The sequence below is a fragment of the Anomaloglossus baeobatrachus genome, chromosome 1 (assembly GCF_048569485.1).
Source record: "Anomaloglossus baeobatrachus isolate aAnoBae1 chromosome 1, aAnoBae1.hap1, whole genome shotgun sequence".
In the NCBI taxonomy this organism is placed as follows: domain Eukaryota; kingdom Metazoa; phylum Chordata; class Amphibia; order Anura; family Aromobatidae; genus Anomaloglossus; species Anomaloglossus baeobatrachus.
Window position 1 is genome coordinate 834,610,493 of NC_134353.1, and position 22,303 is coordinate 834,632,795.

Here is a 22,303-nt window from a genome sequence, read left to right on the forward strand (position 1 = left end):
ACATTGCTGCATTATGCTGTAGATTATGGCATAATCTAACATGATAACATTGATGCTGGAAGCAGCGAGTGATTATAAATAAAAATGTCTCCTTGTGTTTCTTGTCCCAGGTTATGTCTGATTCTATCATATTATGATTTACTAAGCTGCCTAATGTTTATAAATCAGCTCAACAAACCATGTAGATGGCTTCTTTTCTTATAGCTTTCTGTTTTCTTTGTAAATGCAGATTGCATTGTTTGTGATTTCACAAATGTATAAAGGCAGAAATGTATTGGACTTTCAGTTAAATCATATTCACTGAGATACAGAGGGAAGGTTAAGTGGTGGTTATCTCTAAAGCTTTTTATCATATTAGGACCAAATTATCTGTAAAGCTTGAGACAAGTGGAAGGGAGAAGAGAGGACAAATGAATGTGCTATTGAAATATTAAATAAAGGACAGAAAACAAACTACTGCTTCATATTCTACCAATCTGTCACCGTCCTTTCCCTATATTTTATTACTTACATATCTGAAGACTAGAGACTTTGACTTTTTAAAATAAATATTGTCTTTATTCTCCTTAAAATGGAAAGGAAAAAGTTTAAATGTTCATAATTTACAAGAAATCTATCATGCACAACACTAAACAAAAGGGAGCAATAGCAATCATTAAATGCCTCCTAAACTGAGTTCATCTGGGCTGCCTTCAACTTAAATTCTCTATAATAGATTGCATATATTGTCCAAGAAATTACAAGTTTTCATGTACAGGTTAAGTTAATAGTGTTTGTCAGTGAGAGTTATATCACACTACATTTCCATAAACTTTCACATATTTCAGGCAAATGCGTTTATCACATGTCCACCGGATTGGTGATAGATGCTGGACTGGTTAGGGTGTATATGCTGGAAAACTTTCAGAATGCTAAAACATGCAGTAATGTGAAAAAGCCACCGGCCGTGCTGTACACACACTCTGACATTACACTGGAGGCTGAACACGACAGAACCTCCATCTAAAACTGGGCCAGTTCTTGCCACTGTCTTATCATTGCTCCAATCTGTTGATCTTTTTTGTTCAACTTTTTATTTTGCAGCTGCAAAGTTTAAACAGTGGAAACATCAAACAATATATCACAGGTCTACAGAGGTAAGCACATCAAAAAATGTACTTCATCAAAACATGAATAATTCTACAGGGAAATTAATGGCACCAATTATGTTGATGGCAGCCAAGGAGAGGGGGAGTAGCACCCTACCCAGGTTTCAAATAGCTAAGTCCAGAAACCTAGAGCCGCCTTGGCCTCCAGATTGGAGGAGAGCAGTCCATCACATTACAACCAATAAAAGTCCACAAAATAATCCCAAAATCTGTTGATCTTAAAGTCCATGAGATTGGAGCTCAGAGTATTTGCTAGAGAAACAACACAGAGCAGAGAAGACTGAAGCTGGCTGTTCAGGCAGTGCAACTCTGTTTGCTGATGTGCATCAGTTTGTTGCAATGGTGGATAAAACATCTGGATGTCATGATCCAGGACCAGGATTCTCCACTCCAGAGTTTCCCAGACCCGGCCTGGTCATGTCAGGGGTTAACTCCCATCAGCCTTTTTCTGGTTTCAGAAGACACTATACCTGGTCTCTGCAATTGCATCCTGGTGCTGGTTATAGTTTTGCTCTGCAGCCTGTGACTGGCTCTGGTGAGAATTCCTGTTTGATCTGACCCCTTGTTACCGTGCCCTGACCTGTACTCTTCCCTGTCCATCAGTCTGTCTCAGTCTGTGACTTTCCGCTCCTGTCTGTTGTTTGTATTTCTCCCGGCTTCTGACTTGGTTCTGTTCTTTAACTTGGTTTTGATTCTTCCTTTACAGTGACTCAACTTTGCTGGCTAGACTCTGACTGTTTGACTACTCTATTGCCCATTGGTGGTTCGCCTGTTAACTGCCTGCTGCCGTTACTCTGCTGTACTTCAGCTGCCTTTCTGTTACAGTGTGTCTCTCCTTCACTACTCTGCTGCCACCTAGTGGAGAATTATGCTGTACTACGTCTTACTAGCCCTTTGTACAGCATGACACTGGACCATCAGGTTATTTGTATTTGGTGCTACTACCTTGATATTTGTCAAATTGTTGGTTTGGTGAAAGAAAATTGTATTTTTGTTGTGGAAAAAATTATGCATTTTGGGCTCAAACTTGACTTAGATGTTTTTTTTGTAAAATAAATAATGTTAGTTAAGTGTTTTTCATTGTGCCTGTGTGCAGGCAATTATTTTGCAAAAGGTAACGCAATCCAGGTGGTATAGCATCAATTGTGGTGAATAGTGTCAAGTGGGCACTAAAATGCTGAAGTGCTCGTTACTCAAATTGAGGAGGTTGGATGCTCGGCCAGGCTTGATTTGAGTAACAAGTAAAATGGAAGTCATGGGGAAGTTGCCTGGACACATCTCCAACTTTCAGGTCATTGCTGGGAACTAAATAAATAATTACTTTAAAAAAAAAAATCTGTAGTCCACCATTTTTGATAACCAGCCAAAGTAAAGCAAACAGCTGGGGCTAATATTATCAAGCTGGGAAGGCCCATGGTTATTTGGCCCATCCCTGCCAAAAAATATCAGCCCAAAGCCACCCCAGAAGTGACGCATCCCATTGAATGTGCAAATTTTGACACTCTGCCCGTCTCCTCCTGATTACCCTGGTGCAATGGCAATTGGGGTAATATTTTGGGGTGTTGAGGTCACCTATGTAATGTCTGCTACCACCAAGTCCAGGGATTAGTAATAGAGAGGTTGTCTGTTTTATCTTGGCTTGTTATCAAAAATAGGGTTGACCCCACACTGATTTGTTAAATTATTTATGTGTTTATTAAATTAAACAAGGCTAAAAACATCATTTAGTGCAACATCAAAGGCATTAAAGGGTTTATGTTTAAAAAGCTTCCTATATACCTGCTCTACTCTAAGCTCTCCCTACATCAACTCTCCCTGAATTGCTTCCAGACATAAGTGTGCCAAGCATCGAACCTCCAGGTCTCATATAAGACCTGGTGATCCACTGCAGCTGGCCAGTCACTGTAATGCCAGTAGTCAACATGGCTATGGTATTACTGTGATTTGCAGGAAATCACAGCATGTTTAATGGCTGAAAAACAGCCACAAAACATGCAGGGCAGGGACTCGAGCATGGCGCTCAAGCACTTACCATACTCAGCTAAGCAACGAGTATGCCTGAGCACCGGATGCTCTTTCAACTATCGAGCAGTGCCAACCATGCTCACTCATCAATACTCGCTACCACCACTATCGGTTTCAGCACAGCTCCAGAACATACCACAGAACAAGCAGATTTTGCTCTCAATGTTGTTTTTGCCTGTGCTATGTAATGCGGAGGCCAATGACCTCTTCCACTGATGATAAAATCAATCTCCTCAATACCAGTGTCTGGTTCCCAGGTTCTGTTCACCTCAGAATCATCTTTATCATCAGCATCATTATCATTATCATCATCATCATCATCATCCACTTGCCTGATTTGACTGACAGTTACTTCATTGTGGGAAAAAGCCTGAGGTCCTTGTCTCCAGTACTGATTCCAACTTTGAGATTTGCATTGACTCAGGGGACTACTACCACTGCAAGTGGCCCTACTGTCATGGCTTGCAGAGCTAGCAACAGAGTTTGCACAAAAATAATATTCTCCATCTCCTCCAGCCCTATGTCATCGAAGAACAAGGAATGACTATGTATCTCTTCAGGTAAATCATGGTCTTCTAAACCATGGCATCCCAGGGACTAAAAAACATACTACACAAAAATAAATAATCCTATCCCAGTTTGGGCAGACCTGTACTACAGAAGTCTGGATCAGCTCGTTTCAAACGTACCTGAGTGCTAGGCATGAGCCCGGACTTTCAGGCATTAATCTGGATCCGGCAACTCAGGAAATAAAAGAAAAGGAAAAATAAAGAATAAAAAAAATTATGTAAGCGCGCTATATTTACTGAGTCGCCAACCTGACTGTAACTGCTCTTGCAGCAGCTCATTCACTTCCGGGGGCCACTCATTATCTTCATTGAATATGCACTGCTTTCCCACTGGTGTCTGTGACTGGTTGCAGTCAGAAGCACCCCCACGCTGAGTGACAACGTATCTGATGCTTCGAATCACAGACCCTGTCTGTGGGTCAATTATACAGTAAAATAAATAAATAAAAAAACTGGAGTAGGGTCCCCCCATATTATGATACCCAGCACAGATAAAGCATACAGCTACTGGCTGCAGCCCCCAAGCCGTGCACTTTTCTTGGCTGTGTATCAAAATAGGAGGAATTGCATGTGGATTTATTTTTTTAATTATTTAAATACATTATTTATATTACATACTTTAATGAACTACTCTGCAGTTACAGCCGTGCCGGAGATTCGGTAAGTACAGCCCCCTTGCTCCTATCCACCTATCCTTTCTATCACCATTTTTAATCTCCGGATTCTGGTTCCCATATACTTTTATGGGGACCGATATCTGGCCTGCAACCGGATTATTTTTTAATCTGGTTAGGTCTGCCGGTCCTGTTTATCTGTGAGTCCACCCATCACTAATCCCAATGCGTTCTTCTACAGAGGATTTTTTGAGTAATTGGGATATAGGACAACTACAAGAATTAATTCTAATCTAATTGCTGAAATGTCAGTTTATAGGACTTTTTGTCTTTGTCACTAAAGGGAATCTGTCACCAAGTTTTTGCTACCTCATCTGAGAACAACATGGGGTAGGCAGAGACCATGATTTCACTGTGTATCACTTAGTTTACTGAGTACAGCAATAGCAACACAATAACAGAGTTCTTAGATGTAACATGTATAAGAGCTCAGGTAGCTAACCCTGCCCACACCACAGCTTTCTTTATACATTGTATAGTGACAGTGAAGTGCTTATCAGAGGAGCGGGCCTGGTTAATCTGCACCTTGGTGTAGTTGCTGTACTCCCGCTCATTAGATTATATTATATATTGGGGTAATATCACTGTCTATCCTACAGTGGGTACGGAAAGTATTCAGACCCCTTTACATTTTTCATTCTTTGTTTCATTGCAGCCATTTGGTAAATTCAAAACAGTTAATTTTTTTTTCTCATTAATGTACACTTTCCCCCCTATTATGACAGAAAAAACAGAAATTTAGAATTTTTTTAAATTTATTAAACAAGAAAACCTGATATATCACATGGTCATAAGTATTCAGACCCTTTGCTCAGACGCTCAAATTTAAGTCACATGCTTTCCTTGTGATCTTCCTTGAGATGGTTCTACTCCTTCATTAGAGTCCTGCTGTGTTTAATTAAACTGATAGGACTTGAATTGGAAAGGCACACCCCTGTCTATTTAAGACCTCACAGCTCACAGTGTATGCCAGACCAAATAAGAATCATGAGGTCAATGGAACTGCCCAAGGAGTTTAGAGACAGAAATGTGGCGAGGCACAGATCTGGCCAAGGTTACAAAAGAATTTCTGCAGTACTCAAGGCTCCTAAGAGCACAATGGTCTCCATAATCCTTAAATGTAAGAAGTTTGGGACCACCAGAACTCTTCCTAGACCTGGCTGTCCTGCCAAACTGAGCAATCGTAGGAGAAAAGCTTTGGTGAGAGAGGTAAAGAAGAACCACAAGATCCCTGTGGCTGAGCTCCAGAGATGCAGTAGGGAGATGGGAGAAAGTTCCACAAAGTCAACTATCACTGCAGCCCTGCACCAGTCAGGCCTTTTTCAGCAGAGTGGCCCAATGGAAGCCTCTCCTCAGTACAAGACATATGAAAGCCTGCATAGAGTTTGCAAAAAAACACATGAAGGACTCCCACACTATGAGAAATAAGAATTTACGGTCTGATGAGATGAAGATAGAATCTTTTGGTGATAATTCTAAGCTGTATGTGTGGAGAAAACCAGGCACTGCTCATCACCTGCCCAATACAATCCCAACAGTGAAAAATGGTGGTGACAGCATCATGCTATGATGATTGATGCTGTTTCTCAGCTGCAGGTACAGGATGACTGGTTGCAATTGAAGGAAAGATGAATGCGGCCAAGTACAGAGATATCCAGGAGGAAAACCACTTCCAGAGTGCTCTGGTCCTCAGACTTGGCCGAAGCTTCACCTTCCAATAAGACAATGACCCTAAGTACTCAGCCAACCCTGGAGAGGATCTGCAAGGAAGAATGGCAGATAATCTCCAAATCCAGGTGTAAAAAACTTGCTGCTTCATTCCCAAGAAGATTCATGTACTAGCTCAAATGGATGCTTCTATTCAATACTGAGCAAAGAGTCTGAATACTTATGACCGTGTGATATTTCCGTTTTTCTTGTTTAACCCCTTCACGACCGGCCGATTTTTCGCTTTCCGTTTTTTTTTTTCTCCATTCTTTTTCTGAGACATAAGTTTTTTATATTTTAGTCAATATGGTCATGTGAGGGCTCATTTTTTGCAGAACAAGCTGTACTTTTAAATGAACCCATAAGTTTTACCATATAGTGTACTGAAAAATGGCAAAAAAATTCCAAATGCAGAAAAATTGCAAAAAAAGTGCGATAGCACTATTGTTTTTGAGATATTTTATTCACTGTGTTCACTATATTTTAAAACTGATGTGTGGGTGTGTGTTGCCTCAGGTCAGTGCGAGTTCGTAGACACCAAACATGTATAGGTTTACTTTTATAAAAGGGGTGAAAAAAAAAAATCGGAAGTTTGACCGAAAAAAGTGGCGCACGTTTTACGCCATATTCCGTGACCCGTAGCGTTCTCATTTTTCTGGATTTATGGCTCAGTTACAGCTTATTTTTTGCGTCTCGAGCTGACGTTTTTAACGGTACCATTTTTGCGCAGATGCTACGTTTTGATCGCCTCTTATAGCATTTTGCGCAAAAGTTGTGGCGACAAAAAAACATCGATTTGGCGTTTGGAATTTTTTTGCCGTTATGCCGTATACTGATCAGATTAATTGATTTTATATTTTGATAGATCGGGTGTTTCTGAACGCCGCGATACCAATGTGTGTATATTTTTTATTGTTTTAACCCTTTAATTTTCAATGGGGCGAATGGGGGTGATTTGAACTTTTAGGTTTTTTTTGTTTTTTTTTTAATTTTTTAAAACTTTTTTTTTAACTTTTTTTTTTATTTTCCTAGTCCCCCTAGGGGGCTATTGCAATCAGCAATCCGATCGTTCTGCACTATCTGCTGATCACAGCTATACAGCTGTAAACAGCAGATACGCTCTCTTTCTCTTTTGCTGTGCCGCTAGCACAGCGAAAGTGAGAGCAATTCATGTGTAGTACAGGAGTCATCACATGACCCTGTGCTACCATGACAACTAACAGAAGTCACGTGATCGCGTCACGTGACTTCCGGTATCGGTATCGGGCGGTAAGTAAAAGTTTACCGCGATCGCGCTTATAATGGCGCTGTCACATATTGACAGCGCCTTTTAAGGGGTTAAACGGCACGAGCAGATAACGATTCTGCTCGTGCCTAGCAGGCACACATCTCAGCTGTGAAAATTAGCTGAGATGTGTGCCAATCGCGGCATGCTGCCGCCAGCAGACCGCGGGCAGTAACATTATGACCGCTAGGACGTAATTTTACGGCCCGTGGTCGTTAAGTGGTTAATAAATTTGCAAAAATTTCTACATTTCTGGTTTTTGTTAGTCAAGATGGGGTGCAGAGTGTACATTAATAAAAAAAAAATAACTTTTTTGAATTTACCAAATGGCTGCAATGAAACAGAGTGAAAAATGCATAGGGGGTCTGAATATTTTCCACACGCACTGTATATGTGATTCATCTCTTGTAAATAACTTATCATGATTATGTAATTTTCTCTCTCTAACAAATGCTCAGTATACCTGGGTAACTTCTTAACTGAACAGACATTAATTTTATTATTGGTGTCATTCGTGGCTTACCTATTTCTCACATTTGCTTGGTACTATCTAAAGAATTCTAAAGAATAAGTTGGATTATCTCTTTAATTTGTTCTTGAGTATTTGATTTTGCTTGTCTGCTTTAACTACTGTATATAAATGAATCTCATTACAATACCATTATTTGTATTTATCTTACATGGTTTATGAATTTAAAATTCCTTAGCTTCAGATTCAAAGTCACCCCCTCTTCTTTTTTTTCCCCCTTTGACTATAAAATATTATACACTATAATATCAGGAACTGAAATGCAAATTTTCTTAAGAATTTCTAACTTTACATTGTTACTCAAACAGATAATATCAGAATCCTTCCCTTTCCAATGTACTGTATATGATTGGTAACATTGCCCTAGAGGAGTCTAGCAAGAAAATAAGATTTCCTGTCACGTGCGAAGCACAAAATCAAATGTAGCAGAAAGTCAGAGTTGCATTTTTCACAATAGATCTGCCTTTGGCAAAAAAAGAAACACAAACTATTTCTAAAGCAGCGTAATTAAAATCACAGCAAAATAACATCTTCTATGGTCGTCTGGTTTCAGATACACAGCGACTTTCAGATAGAATAATTGTCACGGTGGAAGAACTCAACTATAATGTCTGTGTAGACGAACATAATTGGTTTTGAAACAAATTTTCCTAGTGGCATCAATTATTTAAATACATTTGTAGATTTTCAGACATTGGCAAATAGCGGTTCTCATAAATTAATTTAATCAGTTAAAAATTGTGTTAAAAGTATAAGAAAAATTACTACATGTGTTTTCTTTGTAATTGGAGGCGTACAGTGTATTAATAAAGAGGCAGAGCGGCTTAGCATATAACAACGTAATTCACCTAAACATTACACAGAATAAGGAAGAGATGATAACAATACACCTGATTACAGCAAATATCTGTCGTGCATTAGATACTGAAGCTTCTGCTCTGAAAAGTTTCCAGTCCTGAAATTTTATTCATTTCTACTATTGTTATCTGTGTTGTGAATTGAGTTCTGAAAAATGAGCAATAAAAATGTTATATCCATTGTATGCCATGATAATAAAGCTTCTCCTATGCAAAGAAAAAATGAACAAAACCTTTTAAGGAAATGTGCACATGGCATCTTAAAGACGCTAAAACAACTAATATAGTTTTTTAAGCAGAAGACGCTTTAAGACAATGTTTGCTGTGTTTTCCTTGTGTCATCGTTGCAGTCCTTCTTAGGGTGCGCTCACACGAGCGTGAAAATCGGATGAGTGCAATGTGAGAAAATCTTGCATTGTACTCTGACCAATGTTAGTCAAAGAGGGAGAGCTGTTGGTCAGCTTTTCTCGCATCCAGATTCTAGATGCGAGAGAAGTAGCAGCATGCTGCGTTTTCATCCGTAAAACGTCCGAGAATCGCCAAAGCAAGACAATGGGTGCAAGGAAAAAACAAATGTCACACGGACCATCCTAGTGACATCCGCTTCTCTAAATGCAATCCTATCATGTATCACAGAACACTGTAAATGCTCCTGTACATGACTGTAAATGAGTAACAGCTGCTGAGAAAAAAACGGATTGCACACTGACAGCATACTGAGAGCACACTGGAAGCACATGGATGACAAGTGAGAAAAAAATCATCCTACTCTCGCAAATGAGAATGGGACCATTTTTTCATACGCTTGTGTGAGTCCAGCCTTATGGAAGTTTTACCAACAGCATGTTTTTTTTGTTTTAAGATAAAGGAGGATTCCAAGTGAAAGCCCCTTAAAGAGTAGGTGGATCACTTCTTTTTGCTAGTCGATGGCTTTTGAAGCCTGAAGCAGTTAAAATAAAGGGGTATTACCTTCCTCTAAGAACCCATTCCACATGTAGTATGTTTAACTCCTTCATCCCCAGGCGATTTTCCATTTTTTTTTTTTCATCTGCTTCCCTTCTTCCGAGAGCTGTAACTTTTTTTTTTTGTTAATCTTGCTAGATGAGGGCTTGTTTTTTGCAGGACAAGTTTTACTTTTAAAAGAAACCATAAGTTTTACCATATACTGTGTTTTTCCAAACATAAGACACTGTCTTGTACTTTTTATGACCCTCAAAAAAGCACTAGGGCTTATTTTTGGAGGAGGTCTTATTCTTGGAGAAACATGGTTGGGGGTAAGTTTACCCCCAAAAAAGCAGGCTCATACTTACCAGACCTGGATGTCTGCGTGGCTCCCAGGTCCTCCATGTGATCTTCAGTGGGTGCTGAAAGCTGTCTCTCCCTGCTTCTTGCTGACACACAAACAGCAGATCATACACGCATTAGATCACAGACTCACTCACTCACTCATTCATCACATCCAGTGTTAAAGAATGCTTCCGGACGCAGGGAATGATGGATGGAAGTCACGTGTTCGCAGGTTCTGTAAGCTAGCATTGCGGCAGGTTTTTGTGCTCCACTGCATAGCCTCTCGGGATTCTGCTGGCGAGAAGAAATCGGTGTTGCTGGATGTGGTGAGTAGAGTTGAGCGCGGTTCGTGGTTCGTGGTTCTCCAGTTCTAGGCTCGAGTGATTTTGGGGCATGTTCTAGATCGAACTAGAACTCGAGCTTTTTGCAAAAGCTCGATAGTTCTAGAAACGTTCGAGAACGGTTCTAGCAGCAAAAAAACAGCTAAATCCTAGCTTGGTTTCTGCTGTAATAGTGTAAGTCACTCTGTGAATCACACTATTATGACATTTCAGTGTATACTGTGCGGGAACAGCGCCTTCAGATCACTGCTGTTTGTATAATGGCGATCGCCATTTTTTTTTTTTTTTCTTGTCTTCCTTCCCTAAGCGCGCGCGTCTTGTGGGGCGGGCCAGCATGTCAGCCAATCCCAGACACACACACAGCTAAGTGGACTTTGAGCCAGAGAAGCAACGGCATGTGTGATAGGATGTCCATGTCACATGTCCCTGCATTATAAAACCGGACATTTTCTTCCAGGACGCCACTATCTGCCTTCTGCGTCTTTGGTGTCAGACATCACTGTCGCAGCTCCGTCCTCCTGAGTCCTATAGCCGATACAGCTGTATGCGCTGCATACACAGCGTTAGACAGCTTAGGGAGAGCACTTTATAGCAGTCCTTTTAAGGGCTCAAACCGGCAGGGTCAGAGAGCCATAAGTGACAGGTCCTGAAAACAGCAACAGCGTCTGTGTAGCCAAGGTCAGGGATTTCCTCCCTGCATTTCACCATTAGGAGGGAATAGAAAGGCAGGCTTCCATTCCTCTACCCAGAGCACCACAATCCTGCCACTGTACCCTCTTGTCCTCTGCACACTCCAACTCATTATAACTAAGCCATTATAATAGCAAACACTCAGTGTACCTAGTGGCATCCTAAACGTGGCTATTGGACTTTGCTATAGTCCCACTAGTGCAAAGACATTTGCAGAGCACGTCTGCCTGCATTGCACACTCCAACTTTTTTAAACTAAGCAATTTTACTAGCAAACACTCAGTGTACCTAGTGGCATCCTATACATGGCTATTGGACTTTGCTATAGTCCCACTAGTGCCAAGACATTTGCAGAGCGTATCTGCCTGCGTTGCACACTCCAACTCATAACTAAGCCATTATACTAGCAAACACTCAGTGTACCTAGTGGCATCCTATACGTGGCTATTGGACTTTGCTATAGTCCCACTAGTGCCAAGACATTTGCAGAGCGCATCTGCCTGCGTTGCACACTCCAACTCATAACTAAGCCATTATACTAGCAAACACTCAGTGTACCTAGTGGCATCCTATACGTGGCTATTGGACTTTGCTATAGTCCCACTAGTGCCAAGACATTTGCAGAGCGCATCTGCCTGCGTTGCACACTCCAACTCATAACTAAGCCATTATACTAGCAAACACTCAGTGTACCTAGTGGCATCCTAAACGTGGCTATTGGACTTTGCTATAGTCCCACTAGTGCCAAGACATTTGCAGAGCGCATCTGCCTGCGTTGCACACTCCAACTCATAACTAAGCCATTATACTAGCAAACACTCAGTGTACCTAGTGGCATCCTATACGTGGCTATTGGACTTTGCTATAGTCCCACTAGTGCCAAGACATTTGCAGAGCGCATCTGCCTGCGTTGCACACTCCAACTCATAACTAAGCCATTATACTAGCAAACACTCAGTGTACCTAGTGGCATCCTATACGTGGCTATTGGACTTTGCTATAGTCCCACTAGTGCAAAGACATTTGCAGAGCGCATCTGCCTGCATTGCACACTCCAACTCATAACTAAGCCATTATACTAGCAAACACTCAGTGTACCTAGTGGCATCCTATACGTGGCTATTGTACTTTGCTATAGTCCCACTAGTGCAAAGACATTTGCAGAGCGCATCTGCCTGCGTTGCACACTCCAACTCATAACTAAGCCATTATACTAGCAAACACTCAGTGTACCTAGTGGCATCCTATACGTGGCTATTGGACTTTGCTATAGTCCCACTAGTGCAAAGACATTTTCAGAGCGCATCTGCCTGCGTTGCACACTCCAACTCATAACTAAGCCATTATACTAGCAAACACTCAGTGTACCTAGTGGCATCCTATACGTGGCTATTGGACTTTGCTATAGTCCCACTAGTGCAAAGACATTTGCAGAGCGCATCTGCCTGCGTTGCACACTCCAACTCATAACTAAGCCATTATGCTAGCAAACACTCAGTGTACCTAGTGGCATCCTATACGTGGCTATTGGACTTTGCTATAGTCCCACTAGTGCAAAGACATTTGCAGAGCGCATCTGCCTGCGTTGCACACTCCAACTCATAACTAAGCCATTATACTAGCAAACACTCAGTGTACCTAGTGGCATCCTATACGTGGCTATTGGACTTTGCTATAGTCCCACTAGTGCAAAGACATTTGCAGAGCGCATCTGCCTGCGTTGCACACTCCAACTCATAACTAAGCCATTATACTAGCAAACACTCAGTGTACCTAGTGGCATCCTATACGCGGCTATTGGACTTTGCTATAGTCCCACTAGTGCAAAGACATTTTCAGAGCGCATCTGCCTGCGTTGCACACTCCAACTCATAACTAAGCCATTATACTAGCAAACACTCAGTGTACCTAGTGGCATCCTATACGTGGCTATTGGACTTTGCTATAGTCCCACTAGTGCAAAGACATTTTCAGAGCGCATCTGCCTGCGTTGCACACTCCAACTCATAACTAAGCCATTATACTAGCAAACACTCAGTGTACCTAGTGGCATCCTATACGTGGCTATTGGACTTTGCTATAGTCCCACTAGTGCAAAGACATTTGCAGAGCACGTCTGCCTGCATTGCACACTCCAACTTTTTTAAACTAAGCAATTTTACTAGCAAACACTCAGTGTACCTAGTGGCATCCTATACGTGGCTATTGGACTTTGCTATAGTCCCACTAGTGCCAAGACATTTGCAGAGCGCATCTGCCTGCGTTGCACACTCCAACTCATAACTAAGCCATTATACTAGCAAACACTCAGTGTACCTAGTGGCATCCTATACGTGGCTATTGGACTTTGCTATAGTCCCACTAGTGCAAAGACATTTGCAGAGCGCATCTGCCTGCGTTGCACACTCCAACTCATAACTAAGCCATTATACTAGCAAACACTCAGTGTACCTAGTGGCATCCTATACGTGGCTATTGGACTTTGCTATAGTCCCACTAGTGCAAAGACATTTGCAGAGCGCATCTGCCTGCGTTGCACACTCCAACTCATAACTAAGCCATTATACTAGCAAACACTCAGTGTACCTAGTGGCATCCTATACATGGCTATTGGACTTTGCTATAGTCCCACTAGTGCAAAGACATTTTCAGAGCGCATCTGCCTGCGTTGCACGCTCCAACTCATAACTAAGCCATTATACTAGCAAACACTCAGTGTACCTAGTGGCATCCTATACGTGGCTATTGGACTTTGCTATAGTCCCACTAGTGCAAAGACATTTGCAGAGCGCATCTGCCTGCGTTGCACACTCCAACTCATAACTAAGCCATTATACTAGCAAACACTCAGTGTACTTAGTGGCATCCTATACGTGGCTTTTGGACTTTGCTATAGTCCCACTAGTGCAAAGACATTTGCAGAGCGCATCTGCCTGCGTTGCACACTCCAACTCATAACTAAGCCATTATACTAGCAAACACTCAGTGTACCTAGTGGCATCCTATACGTGGCTATTGGACTTTGCTATAGTCCCACTAGTGCCAAGACATTTGCAGAGCGCATCTGCCTGCGTTGCACACTCCAACTCATAACTAAGCCATTATAGTAGCATTTTTTGCTGCCAGTTTAAGGGCCGTAGTTGCATTGTCAGGGATATTTATTCTTTATTATTCTGCTGTTAATAAAGCTAGACCACCACTGCAATCTTCACCACCTCTCAATTTTTACTACCACATTTTCAGTCCACAATCTTGTCGCAATCAACATGAGTGGCAAAATGACAGATGCTGGTGGAAAGGGGAAGAGGCGTGGTGGAAAAGGCAAAAAAGGTTTTGTCTGTGGGGAAGGTGGCAAAGCTCCATTATCATCTGCTGAAGATAGACCATCTACCAGCAAAAGTAAGATGTCTACTACTTACCGTGGACAATCCGATGTGCTCCCTTTTTTACGGACACGAACAACAGGAAGAAAGTTAGATGATGGGCAAAAAAGGAAAATGCTTGAATGGATCTCAAGTGGTCCAACAAGTGCCCTCTCAGCCACTTCAAGTACCGCATCCAAAAAACACCAGTCCTCTGAGTTGTCATCCCAATCACACTTGATTTCTCCCAGCTCTGAAGTCTCCATCAGCCCTGCACAGTATGGTGGAACTGAGATGGCTGAGTCTGCAGAGCTGTTCAGTCACACTATAGCCTGGGAATCAGAGGTCTGCTCCCAAGCTACAGTGAGTACAGAACAGGAAATGGTCTGCAGTGATGCCCAGAACCTTTGTGACTCGGATTCAGGCCGTGAGGAACAAGTTTCTGAGCATAATGTTGACCCTTTGTCACAAACTGTAACACCTGTAGTTATAGACAATGAGGAACATACTGATGAAGATGAGACGCAGATACCCGATTGGGATGACAACTTAAATATTCGGTCAGGGCAAGAAGAGGCTCGGTCTGAGGGGGAGGGGAGTGCAAACACAACAATTGATGATGAAGTTCTAGATCCCACCTACTGTCAACCCCCAGTCAGGCACTCGAGGAGGTCAACAGAGGCGGTGGAGGAGGATGCAACCGACGACGAAGTTACCTTGCGCCTTCCTGGACAGAGTCGGAGCACTGGTAGCACGTCTACAACTGCATCCTCATTCACCACTCTGCCTATGAGCATTATTCGGGGTGGATCAACAGGTCGCATGGCCTCTAAGCCTTGCCTAGCCTGGTCCTTTTTTGACATAGAAAAAGATCGCCCAAATCATGTGATATGTAAAATTTGTCATGATTCTCTTAGTAGAGGTCAAAACCTCAGCTGTTTGACAACTTCTTCCATGAATCGTCACTAGTGATGAGCGAGCATGCTTGTCACTACTCGGTACTCGCACGAGTATCGCTGTACTCGGGCTGCTCGGCGGGGACCGAGTAATCTCGCGATACTCGTGCTGTACTCGTGGTCTTCATTTCTGCATGTTGGCGCTCTTTTGAGAGCCAGCCCTCATGCAGGGATTGGCTGGCAGACCACTGCAATGCCACAGCCCTGTTAGTTGTGGAATTGCAGTGATTGGCCGGCCTGCACAGCGTGACCGAGCCTTTATATCGGCCGGCGCGCTGTGCTCTGCTCACAGCTATCCAGACAGTGAGTGCAGGGAGAGTGTCGCTGATTCAGGGAAAGCTTTGCGGCCCTTTATAGCTTTTTCAGTTGCAGGGCTGCAAACAGTGTGACCAAAAGTCCTTCTCAGGACTATTCTAGTTGTATACAGGCAGGCAGGGTATAGCCAGGTCGGAGTACAGTAGCAGAGTCCTTCTCAGGACTACTGTTGCTATATACAGGCAGGGTATAGCCAGGTCTGAATACAGGCTAGTGACCAAAAGAGTCCTTGTCAGGACTATTGTACCAGTATACAGGCAGGCAGGCAGGGTAGTGGTGACCGTATACCAGCCTTCATCATATCTGGGGCTGGTGTACACAGTGTAAAACAGTCCAGATAGTGTCTGACTTGTCTGTAATTGTCGCTCCCCAAAAAAACCTGTTAGGTTATTATTGCGTCCGTGCTTGGTTTTTAAAACCGCACGTGTGTGCCTGTTGGTGGCAGCGTACAGGTGCACTTGTGTGCAATTTCCACACACTTTGATATAACGCACAAGTAGTGAATATACACGTCAGCAGTGCACAGCATTGCAAAATGCGCAAGGGCATTGGCAAGGAACAAGGAAGTGGACGTGATGGTGGTGCAGGCAGAGGCCGAGGTCGTGGGCAAGCTCTAATTTCGCCACAACAAAGGGCCACATCTAGTCGCTCGCACGTCCTGTCCCAAATTCTTGGGGACCGCAGTAGTACACCGCTCTTGAACCAAGACCAGTGTCAACAGGTTGTTAGTTGGATAGCAGATAATGCTTCCAGTCAGATTGGCACCACCACAAACACTCTGTCTTCCACACGGTCAAGTGTCAGTAGCCGTGATACTGCACCGCACATTTCTGAACCTGATCCTCCTTCCTACCACCAGGCTGAGTACACGTCCTCCTCGGACATTAATGATCCCACACTTGGACACTCGGAAGAGCTGTTCACGTTTCCATTCACACATTCTGGCCTCTCGCCAGCTCATATTGAAGTGGGTCATGAGGAGATCGTCTGTACAGATGGCCAAATATTTGAGCAGCCACGTTCTCACGAAGTTGGCAACGTGTCTCAACAAGTGGTGGACGATGATGAGACACAATTGTCAGCAAGTCAGGAGGAGGAGCAGGGTGCGGAAGAGGAAGACGACGTGGTGGATGATCCAGTAACTGACCCAACCTGGCAGGAGGATATGCAGAGCGAGGACAGCAGTGCACAGGGGGAGGGAGGCGTAGCATCACAACAGGCAGTAAGAAGCAGGGTGGTGGCCCCAGGCAGAAGTCAGGCAACCGTTCCCCGGAACAACACGACGACACAAGGTGCCTGTACAAATGTTAGGTCTTCCCGAGTCTGGCAGTTTTTTAAGTTGGATATAGATTATTCAAAAAAGGCCATTTGCAACACCTGCCGTGCCAGCATCAGCAGGGGTACCAAAACTAACAGCCTGACCACCACCAGCATGATCAGGCACATGTCAGCCAAGCACCAGACTTTGTGGGAAGTACAACAGAGTCGAGGAGCAGTGCTTGCTGATGTCACTGCTACGTCTTCGCTGGTTGTGCATGCGAGCCAATCCTCTGTCCATGCTGCCTGCGAACAAGCCTCCTCCACTCCTGCACCTGCAGTTGCCTACGCAGAAAGAACACCATCATCAAGCACGTCCTTGTCCCAGCGCAGCGTTCAGTTATCCATTCAGCAAACCTTTGAACGCAGGCGCAAATACACTGCCAACACCCCACATGCCACAGTTCTAAATGCTAACATTTCGCGACTGCTTGCGCTGGAAATGTTGCCTTTTAGGCTGGTGGAGACTGAAGCATTCCGTGACCTGATGGCGGCAGCTGTCCCACGTTACTCGGTCCCCAGCCGCCACTATTTCTCCCGGTGTGCCGTCCCCGCGTTGCATAACCACGTGTCACAAAACATCACACGTGCCCTGAACAACGCTGTTTCACCCAAGGTCCACCTAACCACAGACACGTGGACAAGTGCTTGTGGGCAAGGCCGCTACATCTCGTTGACGGCACACTGGGTTAATATTGTGGAAGCTGGGACCCAGTCTGAGCGAGGGACGGAACACGTCCTTCCCACACCAAGGTTTGCAGGCCCTACCTCAGTCAGTGTTTCACCCACACTCTACAGCTCCGGAATGTCATGCTCTTCAGCCTCCTCCTCCTCCTGCGCATCCTCATCCACTGTGCCCTCCACACCAGTCACAAGCTGGAAGCACTGCAGCACTGCCTCGGTGAAGCGGCAACAGGCTGTGCTGAAGCTAATCTGCATAGGTGACAAACCCCACAATGCAGAAGAGGTGTGGACAGCTCTGAAACAGCAGGCAGATCACTGGCTCACACCTCTGAACCTAAAGCCAGGAAAGGTCGTGTGTGACAATGGCCGGAACCTGGTGGCGGCTTTGAGGCGAGGCCAGCTGACACATGTTCCATGCGTGGCCCATGTGCTCAACCTCGTGGTTCAGCGGTTTATAAAGTCATACCCAGAGCTGTCTGATCTACTGGTAAAAGTTCGCCGCCTGTCTGCACATTTTCGAAAGTCACCTACTGCTTCAGCCGGCCTTGCCGGCTTTCAGCGCCGTTTGCATCTTCCGGCTCACAGACTGGTGTGTGATGTCCCCACGCGTTGGAATTCAACTCTGCACATGTTGGTCAGGATATGTGAGCAGAAGAGGGCAGTTGTTGAGTACCTGCATCACCTAAGCCGTCGGGAAATGGGTCAAACTCCACACATAACACCTGAGGAGTGGAGATGGATGTCAGACCTATGTACCATCCTCCAAAACTTTGAGGACTCCACCAAGATGGTGAGTGGTGATGACGCCATTATTAGCGTCACCATACCGCTACTCTGCCTTCTAAAACGGTCTCTGCTGAAAAACAAACATGATGCATTGCAGGCGGAGCGCGATGAGTTGCAGCAAGAAACAGTAGTGGGTGTGGGTGATAACACACAGCCCAGCCTCGTCTCATCACAACGTGCAGTGGAGGACTATGACGAGGAGGAGGATGAAGACATGGAGCAACTCTCCGGCCAAATTGAGGATATGACATGCACACCAGTCATATCCTCGGTTCAGCGTGGCTGGCCAGAGGACAGGGTAGATGAGGAGGAGGAGGAGGAGGAGGAGGAGGACAGCATGTTCAGTCATCTTGTTGGTCAGGCTACTGAAGTCCTGGCTGTTAAGAGTCTGGCGCACATGGCTGACTTTATGGTAAGCTGCCTGTCTCGTGACCCTCGCGTTAAGAACATCTTGGCCGACAATCATTACTGGTTGGTAACACTGTTAGACCCACGCTACAAGGAGAACTTTTTGTCTCTTATTCCCGTGGAGGAGAGGTCAACCAAAATGCAGCAGTTTCGGAAGGCCATACTCACGGAAGTAGGCAAAGCATTCCCCTCACAAAACGCTAGCGGCATAGGTCATGAATCAGTGGACAACCGAGGCGTACAGCCGAGAGAGGCACAAGTCCAATCCGCCAGAGGTAGGGGAACAGTCTTTAAGATGTGGGACAGTTTTCTCAGCCCCTCACGTACCACAGCCCCTGAGGTGCGGGGTAGTGCCACAAGAAATCCTAAGTTTGCCCAGATTCTGAAGGAGTACCTTGCAGATCGAACAACAGTACTCCGACATTCCTCTGTGCCTTATAATTATTAAGTATCCAAGCTGGACACGTGGCATGAATTGGCTCTCTACGCCTTGGAAGTCCTGGCCTGCCCTGCTGCTAGCGTTTTGTCAGAGCGTGTTTTTAGTGCCGCAGGTGGAATCATTACAGATAAACGCACCCGCCTGTCAACTGAAAATGCTGACAGGCTGACTCTGATCAAGATGAACAAGGGTTGGATTGGGCCAGACTTCACCACACCACCAGCAAATGAGAGCGGAATTTAAAGTTTGCCATGTACCTCCACTCACCCATGGGTACACACTTCTGGACTTTGGATAATCGCTGGACTCCTCCTCCTTCTCCTCATGCGCCACCATGATGATGACCGTTACAAATTGCAATACTTAGGCCTTTGTTTCAGGTATACCCCCAGTGGTAAATTTTTTCGCCCATTCTTTGCAGAATGGACATCACAACGACAGGAGACCCGCTCCTTTGCAATGGGAACAATGTTTTGAGGCCCTCATGCACGTCTCTACCCAGGGACAACGTGGAGCCTCCCAATTTTTGGCTGCCCTGCCTAAGGGCTATACTATAATACACCCACTTCCTTAAAATGGACACTTAATGTTTTGAGGCCCTCATGCACGTCTCTACCCAGGGACAACGTGGAGCCTCACAATTTTTGGCTGCCCTGCCTAAGGGCTATACTATAATACACCCACTTCCTTAAAATGGACACTTAATGTTTTGAGGCCCTCATGCACGTCTCTACCCAGGGACAACGTGGAGCCTCCCAATTTTTGGCTGCCCTGGCAAAGGGCTATACTGAAATAGACCCACTTCCTTACAATGGGCACTTCAGGTTTAAAGGCCCTCATGCACGTCTCTACCCAGGGACAACGTGGAGCCTCCCAATTTTTGGCTGCCCTGCCTAAGGGCTATACTATAATACACCCACTTCCTTAAAATGGACACTTAATGTTTTGAGGCCCTCATGCACGTCTCTACCCAGGGACAACGTGGAGCCTCCCAATTTTTGGCTGCCCTGCCTAAGGGCTATACTATAATACACCCACTTCCTTAAAATGGACACTTAATGTTTTGAGGCCCTCATGCACGTCTCTACCCAGGGACAACGTGGAGCCTCCCAATTTTTGGCTGCCCTGCCTAAGGGCTATACTATAATACACCCACTTCCTTAAAATGGACACTTAATGTTTTGAGGCCCTCATGCACGTCTCTACCCAGGGACAACGTGGAGCCTCCCAATTTTTGGCTGCCCTGCCTAAGGGCTATACTATAATACACCCACTTCTTTAAAATGGACACTTAATGTTTTGAGGCCCTCATGCACGTCTCTACCCAGGGACAACGTGGAGCCTCCCAATTTTTGGCTGCCCTGCCTAAGGGCTATACTATAATACACCCACTTCCTTAAAATGGACACTTAATGTTTTGAGGCCCTCATGCACGTCTCTACCCAGGGACAACGTGGAGCCTCCCAATTTTTGGCTGCCCTGCCTAAGGGCTATACTATAATACACCCACTTCCTTAAAATGGACACTTAATGTTTTGAGGCCCTCATGCACGTCTCTACCCAGGGACAACGTGGAGCCTCCCAATTTTTGGCTGCCCTGCCTAAGGGCTATACTACAATAGACCCACTTCCTTCCAATGGGCACTTCAGGTTTACAGGCCCTCATGCACGTCTGTATGCAGGGGCATTGGTGAACCTCACAATTTTGGACTGCCCTGGCAAAGGAAAATACTACAAAGACTCACTTCCTCAAAATGGGCACATTAGACTCAAGAGGCCTTCATGTACGTCTCTTCTCAGGGACATCGGAGTGCCACACAATGTTTTTACGTAAAATCTTTCATGTATTAATCTCAAAAAGTAACATACACCAGCTCTATCTCACTATTGGGTATGTGCCCTTAACATTTCCGCCATGAAAAATCATTTTGGGGTCATTTTGGAAGGTTTTCTGGTGAGTCCGTAAAAATGGCGTAAAACGCGGACAAAATTGTTCACAGCTGTGACTTTTCAGTGATAAATGCTTCAAGGGGTCTTCCCCATGCTGTTGCCATGTCATTTGAGCACTCTTCTGAGACTTTTGTGACATTTTTAGGGTTTCTCCATGCTGCCGGGGGGTCATTTCACAAAAATACTCGGGTCTCCCATAGGATAACATTGGGCTCGTTGCTCGGCCCGAGTACACGAGTATCTTGGGATGCTCGGCCCGAGCTTCGAGCACCCGAGCTTTTTAGTACTCGCTCATCACTAATCGTCACATGAATAAATATCATAGGTCCCGGTGGGAAGCTCACTGTGCTGCAATGCGGCCTAGCGGAGCGAACCATCCACCGCCCGCCCCTTCCAGTGCATCCGCGCGATCTTCATCTTCTAGGACTGTGGGGACAGCTGTCACACCTGTTTTTCCACCCACAACTTCCACCACTGTAACCGCTAAAGGCAGTTTGCTTGGTAGGTCGTCAGTTGGTTTGGAAGGGGAAACAAGTGAGTGTGTACAGCTCTCTCAGACATCGATAGCACCAACGTTGGATGAAGGCAACATCATGTCTATGCCTGCACTTTCCTCACAAACCTGCATTTTTCCAGGGACACCCTACTCAACACCGTCTACACACAGCAGCCAGATCTCTGTCCCTCAGATGTGGTCAAATAAAAGGCCACTTCCTCCGACCCATGACAAAGCTAAGAGGTTGACTCTATCCCTCTGTAAGCTGTTGGCTACAGAAATGCTGCCTTTCCGCCTAATGGACACACAGGATTTTAGAGACCTTATGTCTGTCGCTGTGCCCCAGTACCAGATGCCTAGTCGCCACTACTTCTCTAAGAAAGGTGTGCCCGCGCTACACCAGCATGTCGCACACAACATCACCGCTTCCTTGAGAAACTCTGTGTGTGAACGGGTGCATTTCACCACCGATACTTGG

At 44.7% G+C, this 22,303-nt stretch overlaps 1 long non-coding RNA gene across 1 annotated transcript in view; it reads left to right on the top strand.

Annotated features, from left to right (window-relative positions):
* LOC142300916 (uncharacterized) overlaps window positions 1–22,303 on the top strand; it is a 54,590-nt gene that overhangs the window by 19,754 nt on the left and 12,533 nt on the right. The window contains exon 2 of the long non-coding RNA XR_012752682.1: window positions 1,084–1,136. This is a non-coding gene — a long non-coding RNA (uncharacterized LOC142300916). The remainder of the gene's footprint in view (window positions 1–1,083; window positions 1,137–22,303) is intronic.